Below are 12,326 nucleotides of genomic sequence, written 5' to 3'. Positions count from 1 at the left end.
GAAATCTTAATGAACAAACTCTTTGTTGATCACACGGAAGTACAGTAAAAAAAAAAACGCGGAAGGAGGTGAGTAAGGCAGCTAGAATTATTTTAATTGTTTAAAAATATAAATTACATTTCCTGATAAGTTTAAGTATAATCATGATTGTTTATTGGAAATACAAATCATTCTATAAAGAGAACCCATAGCCACGTACATTGGCTGCTATTGGCGATAAGTTAGCTAGCAAGCTAACATGGTGATGGACTGCAGTGGGACTGTCTTGTCACAGAATGAGAAGTGGTACGGTAGTGATGGAAAACCGAGGCTTTCTGAAGAAGGCTTCGGCGCTTTCAACAAATTGTGCCGAAAACGGTGAATTACTCAAAGTTTCGTTATCTGTTCACAATGCATTAGTAACAACATATTTTCATAACTCCGTGGCGTAGCGATAAATCGTTGGCTTTGCTACCCTATAATCAGTTGGAATACCTGCATCATACTTCCTTTTTTTGCCTTCCAAGTTTACTACACTGAACAAAAATATAAAACGCAACAAGATAATCCATCTATTTGACAGGTGTGGCATATCAAGCTGATTAAACAGCATTATAATTACACAGGTGCACCTTGTGCTGGGGACAATAAAAGGACACTTTAAAATGTGCAGTTTTGTCACAGAACACAATTTTTTTGTGGGAGCGAGCAATTGGCATGCAGACTGCAGGAATGTCCGCCAGAGAATTGAATGTTAATTTCTCTTCCATAAACTGCTTCCAATGTCTTTTAGAGAATATTTGGCAGTATGTCTAACCAGCCTCACAACTGCAGACCACGTGTAAACACGTCGGCCCAGAACCCCAACCTCGGGTTCTTCACCTGCGAGATTGTAACGGGGTGCTGAGGAGTATTTCTGTCTGTTTATAAAGTTATTTTGTGGGGAATAACTCATTCTGATTGGCTGGGCCTGACTGCCAAGCGGGCGGGCCGATGCCTTCCAAGGCCCACCCATGGCTGCACCCCTGCCCAGTCATGTGAAATCCACAGATTAGGGCCTAATGAATTAATTTCAATTGACTGATTTCCTTATATGAACTGTAACTCAGTAAAATCTGTGAAATCGTTGCATGTTGCGTTTTATATTTTTGTTCAGTGTATATATATAAAAAAATTAATCTATGGCATTTAAGATGCTTAAGACAAAAGCTTATACTAAATAAAACAAATGATTTAAACAGTGCAGAAAGTGTGGTTTCACATTTAATTTTTTTTGAAAGTGTGTCTTCAGCCTCACCCTCACATCCCTGAATGTTCTCTGCTCCCTACCTGCTAAGCTATCAGTCAGGGTAACGCCTCGATCACACCGACAGCATCATTGCTTTTTGGTACACCAGAAGTACATTTATTTCCAATGGAACGCTGCGTTTGCCTTGCAGCATGGCGTTGGAGAGGCAGTTGCCATGCATTCTGTGTGGTGCATACATTGGATTTATCGCGCGTATGCGTCAAACTGTATGTGCAGAAGTTGAATGTTGTACTTTTGTTACACACATAGAGATGCTGCATACCATTTTGCACAATAACGCCGAATGTGTGATCGAGGTGTAAACTACTTCTTTGAAGTTTATTGGCAGACTACACTCATAAGACTACAGACTACACTCGTATTGGCACAACCTACTGTACGAGGTAGTAAAAAAGATTAAACCTTTATTATGAAATACTAACTATATTTGTAAGTACATTGTCCAGTAGAGGTCAGTGTTTGAAAGTAGTTTGGAATCGAAGAAAGCACCAGAACCACAGTGAAATCAGTGGGATCTCACATTTTGCAACACATGGTTGCAAACGCAGCGTTCCGTTGGAAATGAATGTACTCCTGGTTTACCAAAACGCTGTCGGCGTGATCGAGGTGTTAGCTGCTTAGTGATTTTAACTCATGCATCAGCTCCGATATCAAACGTAAAATCACTAGTAAACAGTAACTATGGTATGAGATGCTAGTCATACTCTGACTGGTCTCAGTTATCACATGATTCATGAATAAATTCCAAACCATCACAACACACCATCCTTTAAATTAAATGTTATTTGTCACATGAGCCGAATACAACAGTGAAATGCTTACTTACAAGCCCTTAACCAACAATGCAGTTAAGAAAAATAAGTGTGTGGGGGGGGGGGAGGGGAGTAGTCCGGGTAGCCATTTGATTAGCTGTTCAGGAGTCTTATGGCTTGGGGGTAGAAGCTGTTAAGAAGCCTTTTGGACCTAGACTTGTCGCTCCGGTACCATTTGCCGTGTGGTAGCAGAGAGAACAGTCTATGACTAGGGTGGCTGGAGTCTTTGGCAATTTCTAGGGCCTTTCTCTGACACTGCATGGTATAGAGGTCCTGGATGGCAGGAAGCTTGGCCCCAGTGATGTACTGGGCCATACGCACTACCCTCTGTAGTTCCTTGCGGTCGGAAGCCAAGCAGTTGCCATACCAGGCGGTGATGCAACCAGTCAGGATGCTCTCAATGGTGCAGCTGTAGAACTTTCTGAGGACCCATGCCAAAGCTCTACTGTAATATTGTTTACAGTCAGACTGGGTCCATCCAAAAAAATATAAACCCTGGAGTTAGGTGCATTCCGATGTTAGGAATTTTGGACTTGCTTGTACCATGTACCTATCTTACATCTTAGTTTACAAACTCTCCTATGATAACAAAACACATTTATTATATGGTAAAACACTACTTTTTTCTTTTTTTTTGTACTTAGCTTGCATTTACTATACTTAATTGTATTACTTATTGCACCTTTAACATAATTGTCCAGTGATTTTGTATGTGTCTGGTGTAGAGGATGGAGATACACTACCAACTAGAGGACTCACCTGTTTCCTTGTTTGATGAAGACTGTATTAATCACATGAAAGACATGAGGTTGGAAGCAGAGGCGGTGGTCAATGATGTTCTATTCGCCGTGGCCAAAATGTACGTGTCCCAAAATCTGGACAGTGTTTTGGATGTGGCCTACATAAACGTGGAAACTAGAGGGAAATCGTTATTGCCTTGAGCTCACTGAAGCCGGAATAAGGGTGAGGGATATTGACTTGATGCTGTGATTCAATTTGTGCTGTTATTCTGTGTAGGCCTATATGATGGACCGCTCTATATTTGACCTTACAGGTGGTTGGCTACGCCTTCGACGAGATGGATGAGAGCTTGAGCACCCAGTACTATGAGCCAGTACTATGAGACTGTTTATTCGCTGCTGGACACCCTCAGCCCAGGTTAGAGAAGCCTTTGGGAATGCCTTGCTACAGCGATTGGAGAGGCTGCAGCAAAATGGCCACTAGAAAAGACACTGTAGCTAATGCTGTGGAAGTGAAACAAGGGTTGTTGGGACATCAATTGTACTATCTGAATACAAACAGAAACCTTTCTGGTTAGGTCATGATTTACCGGACATCCATCTGGCTGCTACCACCACCAGGGAAGGCAGAATGATTTTATTCACATGGGGGGGAAAGGTATTTCAAGGGAGTATGCGAGCACACTCGTTCGCGTAGTCAAACTGAAGCATGCTGCCGCTTTAACATGCTGACCACACCGCTCGCATCGCAAAATAAATGTACACATACATGTTATCCAATCATTGCATCCACACTGTGCGAGCGTCTGTGTAGCCAGGCGTTAAAATAGAACTTGGTTCTATTTGTGATGCTTGACAAGCTGCAAGTCCCGCCTCTCCCATCTCCTCATTGGTTTTTAGGAGCATATACACACGTGGGTGATTGAAAGATGAACAGTGGTCCACACTCCAGTCGGTGGTGGTAATGCACCTTTTAAAGTTGGTTGCCAACCGCCATATAAAGTCCAAAGAAGAAGAAGCCTGAAGGGGGAGAGATTACTAGAAACAAACTCGGTTTACCCTTTTATCTGTGGAATTGTCGGAGTAGAGGACCTTGTGCATTTCAGGTAAAATAACAACCCAATGTTTATATCCCAGGACAAATTAGCTAGCACCAGCTAGCTAGCTAAATTGCCATAAATGTTTAATGCTTTTTCGACCAGTCCCCAAATTCATGTAGTTGGTTCAGAGTTCATTTTGATATTTCAACCTGCGTGTCTTGATCGCGTCTGGTGTGGGTGGACAAAATCAATATGCGCGCGGACTGGTCAGCATGCTAGCCCCTTCATCGGTGTTGGTCAACAGTACTACTTCCTAGCAGGAGTGGGAACATGAAGATGTCATTCAATGAGAGATGACTAGTTTTCATGCCTATTTTTTCATGGCATCAAAGATTTTAGCTAGATGTAAAATTGCGCAACTTAAGACCTCGACAAATTTCTTGTTTTATCTTAGATTAATTAAGTCTGACGTTTTTGATTAAGTGTTTCTGTCTGTTGTTGCTACGGCATCTCTATATGGACAAACAGTAATATCATCGCTTTTTTCTCGTTTCCAAGCAAAGGTCTTTAGGGAGTATGAGAGCACAGACATTGGCTTCGCCTAGCCAAGTTCTGCTCGGAGCAAACTGAACCCATGTATGTGGACGCCTTTAGGCAAACAATTAAAGCACCTGAAGATGACTTGAAGAGGATGGATCATTGATAAACGTAATTGTTTTGGATATGGAACAAACTGCATTTGGTTCCTCAGTAAAAAGCACAATATGAGTGTTTAACTACCGGTTCCACCTCCTGAGAGTCAACATATTTGAATTATTTCAGATGTCAAAAGATGGAATCATATTCATTATTGTGAAGCTGCTTTAGGATGTTGGCCCATACATCTATGATTAGCCCCAAGTCCTTATCAGTTTCACAGTTCTGGTACTGTTCCAGTTTGTGTTGGGAATATATTCTCATCCCTTGTAAAGTCTCATTTTAAGTTAACTTTGTATCAAACCAGTTTAGCCTGTATGTAAAATGTCTCTGGAATTCTTACTTTCATTCTTTATGCTGCTGACCAAGAAAATCTAATTTCATTCTAGTCTGCAATTCTATTGCACTTGTTGCTTTTCAAATGAGTGATGTCTGTGCATCAGTCTTACCTAGGTGAATGCGTAAAGCCAGTCATCCTATGTAATAAAATTGTATTATCTTAAATGCTGAGGCATGTGTTATGTTATTTGGTTATGCTTTTTAAAAGATAAATGAACCGCTCACAGCATTTTGTCAGACATTTGTTTTTCCGTAATGTTAATCAGATGTGAAAGCAAATTCCCAAGGTAAAACTTTAACACTTAAGATGAATTAAATACTTTTATTAGATGAAACAATTTAGAAATCCTGATTTTATAAAATTACAAATCTAGCCATTACTGGTTGACAATACACATCAGTTTCTGGGATCTTTCATTTCTGCTTATGAAACATGGGTCCAACACTTTTACATGTTGCATTTATATTTTTGTTCAGTATAGAAATGAATAGACAAATGTATAGATTGTGTCCGGTATATTCGACAAGCAATACACAAACGTTTCCCTTTTATCAGACTTGCAGTCGTCTTCAATAGGGATGGGAATGTGAGTGATCACCCCATGGACAATTGCTCTACTCGTCTGGCTCTCAACTGCTAAAACGAGAACCAGGAAGGATGAAAAAGAATATAGGCAACATTTACTTTGAATTAAACCTTCACACTCATGGAAATTGGCCTATATGAATAGGGCTAAATTTAAATGCTTCTTACAGAAGAAATATTAAGTGCATATGCATAAGCATGGTAGCAATTGAAAGGGAACAGTTTGGAGATTATGGGGAAATTATTAGACCAAAGTTGAGGATGCAACAGTTCACCAGACACAAGACTGAAACCAAACATTACATGTGCATTTTACATTTACTATACTTTCCACCACATTTGTAGGTAACAAATTCTGGAAATACTCATTCAGTAACAAGAATATTCCTAGGAAATGTGGGGTAGGTGCAACATAAAATAAACTGACAAGGGTTTGAGTGAGAGGACTAACTTGTCTCCCATACGCACAAAAAGCTGGCAGAATGTTTTTTGTTGCACAAGTTACCCAATTAGCTGGAGGGTTGGGGCCAACTTCTTGTCATGTGCGGTGCTCAAGTTCAGAACGGCTGTCAGTCAAAACCCATACAGTGCTGTGAAGCGCAGAGTTTGAGCTCTGACATCATTTATAGCATGTTACTGTACAGCCACAGCATTCCAATAGCTGCTTATCAGTGCCCAAATCTGAAATGTTCAACCAGTATGGGTACGAATGTGAAGGGCTACAAAAAAAATCGGTTGATTATATATATATATTTTGGGGAGGCAGGTAGCCTAGTGGTTAGAACGTTGGGCCAGTAACTGAAAGGTTGCTGGATCGAATCCCCGAGCTGTCATTCTGCCCCTGAACAAGGCAGTTAACCCACTGTTCCCCGGTAAAAAAAATATACCGTTATTTACCACTTGAATGTCACATTGACAGCATAGGCCTGTCCTTTATGGAGCTGGCATGGTTGTTTAAGACAAGGGTGGATGTCCACAATCACCACCGTACCAACAGCAGAGGCTGGAGAGAATAGAAAACAGATTGCAGTGTCACTATTCGTTATTCTAGTAATGAAACCAAGCCAAAGAGCCACACCTTGTAACATATGTTATTTTGGTAACCTTCCCTTGTGGTAAATGAAAACAGCCTTGCAACAAATAGAGGTCACACATCACATGACAAGATAAGACCAAAACATTCACTAAATGAAATAATTTGTCATCAAAATGCCAACACATAAATCAAAACGTACCACAATCTGCAAATTTCACAGGTTCCGCGCAGGTGAGAGCAATCAGGGAGAACAGATGAAAGCTAAGTGGAAATCCATAGTTTCAATCTGGACCTGAAAGCGGTTACATACAGTTGAAGTCGGAAGTTTACATACACTTACATTGGAGTCATTAAAACTAGTTTTTCAACCACTCCACAAATTTCATGTTAAACTATAGTTTCGGCAAGTCGGTTAGGACATCTACTTTGTGCATGACACAAGTAATTTTTCCAACAATCGTTTACAGACCAGATTATTTCACTTAATCACAATTCCAGTGGGTCAGAAGTTTACATACACTAAGTTGACTGCCTTTAAACAGCTTGGAAAATTCCAGAAAATTATGTAATGGCTTTAGAAGCTTCTGTTAGGCTAATTGACATAATTTGAGTCAATTGTAGGTGTACCTGTGGATGTATTTCAAGGCCTACCTTTAAACTCAGTGTCTCTTTGCTTGACATCATGGGAAAATCAAAAGAAATCAGCCAAGACCTCAGAAAATAAATTGTAGACCTCCACAAGTCTGGTTCATCCTTGGGAGCAATTTCCAAACACCTGAAGGTACCACGATCATCTGTACAAACAATAGTACATAAGTATAAACACCATGGAACCACGCAGCCGTCATACCGCTCAGGAAGGAGACGCATTCTGTCTCCTAGAGATGAACGTACTTTGGTATGAAAAGTGCAAATCAATCCCAGAACAACAGCAAAGGAACTTTTGAAGATGCTGGAGGAAACAGGTACAAAAGTATATATCCACAGTAAGACGAGTACTACATCGACATAACCTGAAAGGCCGCTCAGCAAGGAAGAAGCCACTGCTCCAAAACCGCCATAAAAAAGCCAGACTACGGTTTGCAACCACATGGGGACAAAGATCATACTTTTTGGAGAAATGTCCTCTGGTCTGATGAAACAAAAATAAAACTGGCCATAATGACCATTGTTATGTTTGGAGGAAAAAGGGGAAGGCTTGCAAGCCAAAGAACACCATCCCAACCGTGAAGCACGGGGGTGGCAGCATCATGTTGTGGGGGTGCTTTGTTGCAGGAGGGACAGGTGCACTTCACAAAATATATGGCATCATGAGGTAGGAAAAGTATGTGGATATATTGAAGCAACATCTCAAGACATCAGTCAGGAAGTTAAAGCTTGGTTGCAAATGGGTCTTCCAAATGGACAATGACCCCAAGCATACTTCCAAAGTTGTGGCAAAATGGCTTAAGGACAACAAAGTCAAGATATTGGAGTGCTCATCACAGCCCTGACCTCAATCCTATAGAAAATGTGTGGGCAGAACTGAAAAAGCGTGTGCGAGCAAGGAGGCCTACAAACCTGACTGTTACACCAGCTCTGTCAGGAGGAATGGGCCAAAATTCACCCAACTTGTTGTGGGAAGCTTGTGGAAGTCTACCCGAAACGTTTGACCCAAGTTTAACAATTTAAATGCAATGCTACCAAATACATCTTACACCCATAACACCGCTCTCTACAGGTGGTGAGGGCTTCATTTTCCAGCAAAGCTGCATGTTCATCACAACAGCATGACAAAAGTCTTCACCAAGCCAAAGAGGCTGCAACCTACTTATCAAAACTACAGTAAACCCTCTGAAAGGGTGAAATCACTCGCCACAAATTTCTGGGATATTGACTGAGCAAACAGTGGATTCTATGTTTATTCATAAGCGGTAACGTATTCATTTGTTTTCCAACAACCGCGGAGAGGGCTGTTTAGGTTACTAGCATAGTATTGGGTCTGTTCTAGCCATCATACCTGGCGGTCCTCAATTACGTGAGATGGGGAGAACAGTGTTTCATTTGGGGAAGCCGTGGAGAGGGCGGGTTTCTCTGGGGAAGCCGTGGAGAGGGCGGGTTTCTCTTGGGAAGCCGTGGGGAGGGCGGGCTTCTCTGGGGAAGCAGTGGGGTGAGGGGGGGGTTCTCTGTGGTCTGTTACCCTGTTTGGTTTTTGTTTTCTGCTGCCAGACAAGTTTGATTTTAATTTGTACATGCTTAAGATGTTTTATTTGAAATCCTCTTGGATATAAATGTCAGGAAACGATCTCGGGAATCAGTCAGATGTTAAGGCTGTGTCTCGTGGAACGTGAACGGTCTCACGCGCAAAAGGGGCATGATATTTAAGCGTTTGAAATCACTTGGTGCTGACATAATTTTCCTGCAAGAAATGCACATAAAAGCCACTGTGCAGCGGCATCTGAGATCCAACTGGATTTCTCAAGTTTATCAATCACCCAAAGCTAGAGCTGTCGCTATTCTCTTTCGTAAAAACATCCATTTCCAACTCTCCTCCATGTCTACAGACCCACACGGTAGGTATATCATTGTACCAGGGAACATTCATTATTTTCCTGTCACCCTATTGAACGTTTATGGCCCTAACATTGACAACCCACATTAATTTCCTAATGTTTTTGATTTGCTCCCAGATCTTAGTACCACTAATCTAATAATTGGAGGCGATTTTAATTGTTACCTTGATCCGTATCTTGAGAGACTGTCTACACATACTCCTTCTAATATCACTTCTGTCCAGGTTCTAAATAATCATATCAAATCCAGGAATCTAGTGGACATCTGGAGACCACAAACAAACAAAAATGACTCATTCTACTCATGTTCACAAGTCTTATTCTAGAATCGACTACTTTCTAATAGATTCCAAACTGATAACCAATGTGCTTAATTCGAAACACCATAGCATCTTAATAAGTGACCACAGTCCAATTATGTTGTCCCTCAATCTTTCTTTACCAATACTTTATTACAGATGGCGTTTTAACCTCTCCTTGCTCACAGACCAAGCATTCATTGACAGCATGACAGCCAAGTTGATTGAGTTCCTCAAGACTAATGACACACGAGTGGTATCTGATTCTACACTATGGGAAACTTTTAAAGTGGTTATGAGAGGTCATATTTCATATGAATCTGCTATTAAAAAAAAGTGAATCGCAGTCGGTTGGAGGAGATAGAAAAAAACCTCCCAGCTTTGGAGGAGACATACAGAACTTCACTCTCTCAGGTTGACTACAACAATATTTTGAAATTAAAATATGAATACAATTCTATTCTTGGTTCACAGGTCAGTAACCTCCTACTAATGCTGAGACAAAAACAATTTGAACTAGGGGACAAACCAGAAAGGTTACTGGCTAGACAACTAAAGGGTGCACAGGTAAATAGAGCAATCCATAACATCCGGTCTAAGGCGGACACTTTGCTGACATACCCTAAAAGGATAAACAACTGATTCAAATAATTTTACTCAGTTACATTAGACCAGAAGCATCTGGATGAATATATCCGCTTTCTTTGATTCCATCAGCCGGCCAAAACTTGATGATAGCGCCAAAAAAGAATTGAACTCAAATTTCACAACAGCGGAAATAATCGAGGCAATAAAAGCTTTCCCACCTGGAAAGGCTGCAGGCTCTGATGGTTTTGGCTGTGAATGTTATCAAACCTTCAGTGAAGCTCTCGCTCCCCTCTTACTCAGGATGATCACGGATTCAACAGAAAATAATATTTTGCCGAAATCATTGTATGAAGCCAATATTTGCCTTCTGTTAAAAAAAGGCAGAGGCAACAGATCCTGCAAATTATAGACCGATAGCATTGCTTAATTTCGATTTAAAAAAATATCACAAGTGCTTGCTAATAGGTTGAACAAACATGTAACCATTATTCCTTGGATCAGACGGTATATCCCCGGCAAGTTCTGTTTTTCTAATGTGCGCAGGCTGCTGAACATTCTTTGTGCAAATCAGGGGAGGGGCTCCAAGGCGGCTGTTATATAGCTAGATGCTCAAAAAGCGTTTGACCAAATAGAATGGTCATATGTTTGAAGCACTCACTATATTTGGCGACTCATTTATCACCTAGGTCAAAATGCTCTACGCCTGCCCAACATCCGCTATTCTGACCAACAGCGACACATCCAGTCCCTTTGAACTACATAGATCTGTCCTACAGGGGTACCCACTCAGTTCTCTGCTCTTCGCTGTCGCCCTTGAACCCCTGGCGATACAAATAAGGGATCATCCTAATATCCAAGGTCTGAAAGTAGGAAACATAGAAAGCCGCATTTCGTTATATGCAGACGACGTACTTTTATACCTCTCCGACCCGGTAGCCTCTGTCCCTAAACTACTAGACTTAATCAATTAATTTCGCAAACTATCTGGCTATTCAATACATTGGGGAAAAGGTGATCTCATGTGTATCGCAGATAATTTGACAACAAGTGAGCTAGAGAGGATACTATTTAAAGTGGTGCATGACCACTTAATTTACCTGGGACTAAAAATCCAAAGCTCATTCACAAGCTAAACTACAGTGAACTGGTTGCAAAGCTAAAACAAAACATAGAGAGCTGGAGAATATTGCCTCTTTCTATGATGGGGCGCATAAATGCCATAGAAATGGTTTCTCCCCCCAGGTTCCTTTATCTATGCCAGAATCTGCCAATTTTTCTTACCTCATAATTTTTTAAGACTTTGGACTGGACAATCTTGTCATTTGTCTAAGGTTACAAAAAACACCGTATTCGTAAAGCCCACTTGCAAAAGCCCAAGGAAAGTGGCGACTTAGGCCTACCCATTGTTAAGCATTATTACTGGGCTGCAAACACCAGGGCATTACCGTACTGGCAACTGGGTTTCCCTGATAAGTTGGACACTGTTGCCCCCCTGTGGCTAAATATGGAACTCAAGTCTATCACAAACTCCTCTCTTCCAGTCTTGCTTTTCTCCAAAGCAGAGTTCCATATTCCATACAAACTGACAGGCAACAACTTTGCTTTGAGATATTATTTTAGATCATACTACATGGTGTCAGAAGTAGTTTTAAAATTCACATAAACGTGAAGGACGTACCAAGTAAATCATACATTCAGGCTGTTTCAAAGCAGGGAGGGCAGTGTTGGAGATAAAACAGCGCATATCATTATTTTGCTAGCTAACGAGCAATGACTAAGTTACTGCTAAGCAACATGTTTGCAAGAGGAAGAAGCTGGCGGGATTTTAGGGTTTGCGACTCCAAGTTCAACGGACTCTGGCGCAAACACGGACAGGCCAGTGGCTAGTGCTGACGGATTTCGCATTAGTCCCCCGGAGAATTTGGTTTGTATGCACATTCAAAACTGGCCGAAATTGATTAGGCCCTTTGATAGGTACAGGGTAGAATCAGGCTTAAACGTGAAAAATGAGGCATTTCAAGTTAATACACTGATCTACTCTATGGGTGATGAAGCCGAGGATATATTAAATGCTTCAACGTTGACCYAGGAAGAGAAACTTAACTACAGTGCCGTTAAAGACTGTTTTGAAACGCATTTTGTAGGGAGACACAACATTATTTTTGAGAGAGCTAGGTTTAATATGCGCAAACAGGAGCAGGGTGAAACCACRGACAGTTTTATCACAGCTGTTCACAAACTAGCAGAACATTGTCAGTTTGGCGCGCTCAGGGAAGAGCTGATCCGAGATCGGATTGTAGTCGGAATAAGAAATATATCACTTTCTGAAAAGTTACAGTTGAATTCCCAG

At 41.2% G+C, this 12,326-nt stretch overlaps 1 protein-coding gene and 1 pseudogene across 1 annotated transcript in view; one reads left to right on the top strand and one right to left on the bottom strand.

Moving 5' to 3' along the window:
• Positions 1 to 12,326, bottom strand: part of LOC111963293 (autophagy-related protein 2 homolog B) — a 32,949-nt gene that overhangs the window by 20,536 nt on the left and 87 nt on the right. The window lies entirely within an intron of this gene.
• On the top strand, positions 2,150 to 5,223 carry LOC111963294 (GSK3-beta interaction protein-like; annotated as a pseudogene).

This window comes from Salvelinus sp. IW2-2015, linkage group LG4q.2, assembly GCF_002910315.2.
Source record: "Salvelinus sp. IW2-2015 linkage group LG4q.2, ASM291031v2, whole genome shotgun sequence".
Taxonomy (NCBI): Eukaryota; Metazoa; Chordata; class Actinopteri; order Salmoniformes; family Salmonidae; genus Salvelinus; species Salvelinus sp. IW2-2015.
The sequence above is the reverse complement of the archived record's forward strand: the minus strand, read 5'-3'. Positions and strand labels throughout refer to the sequence as shown.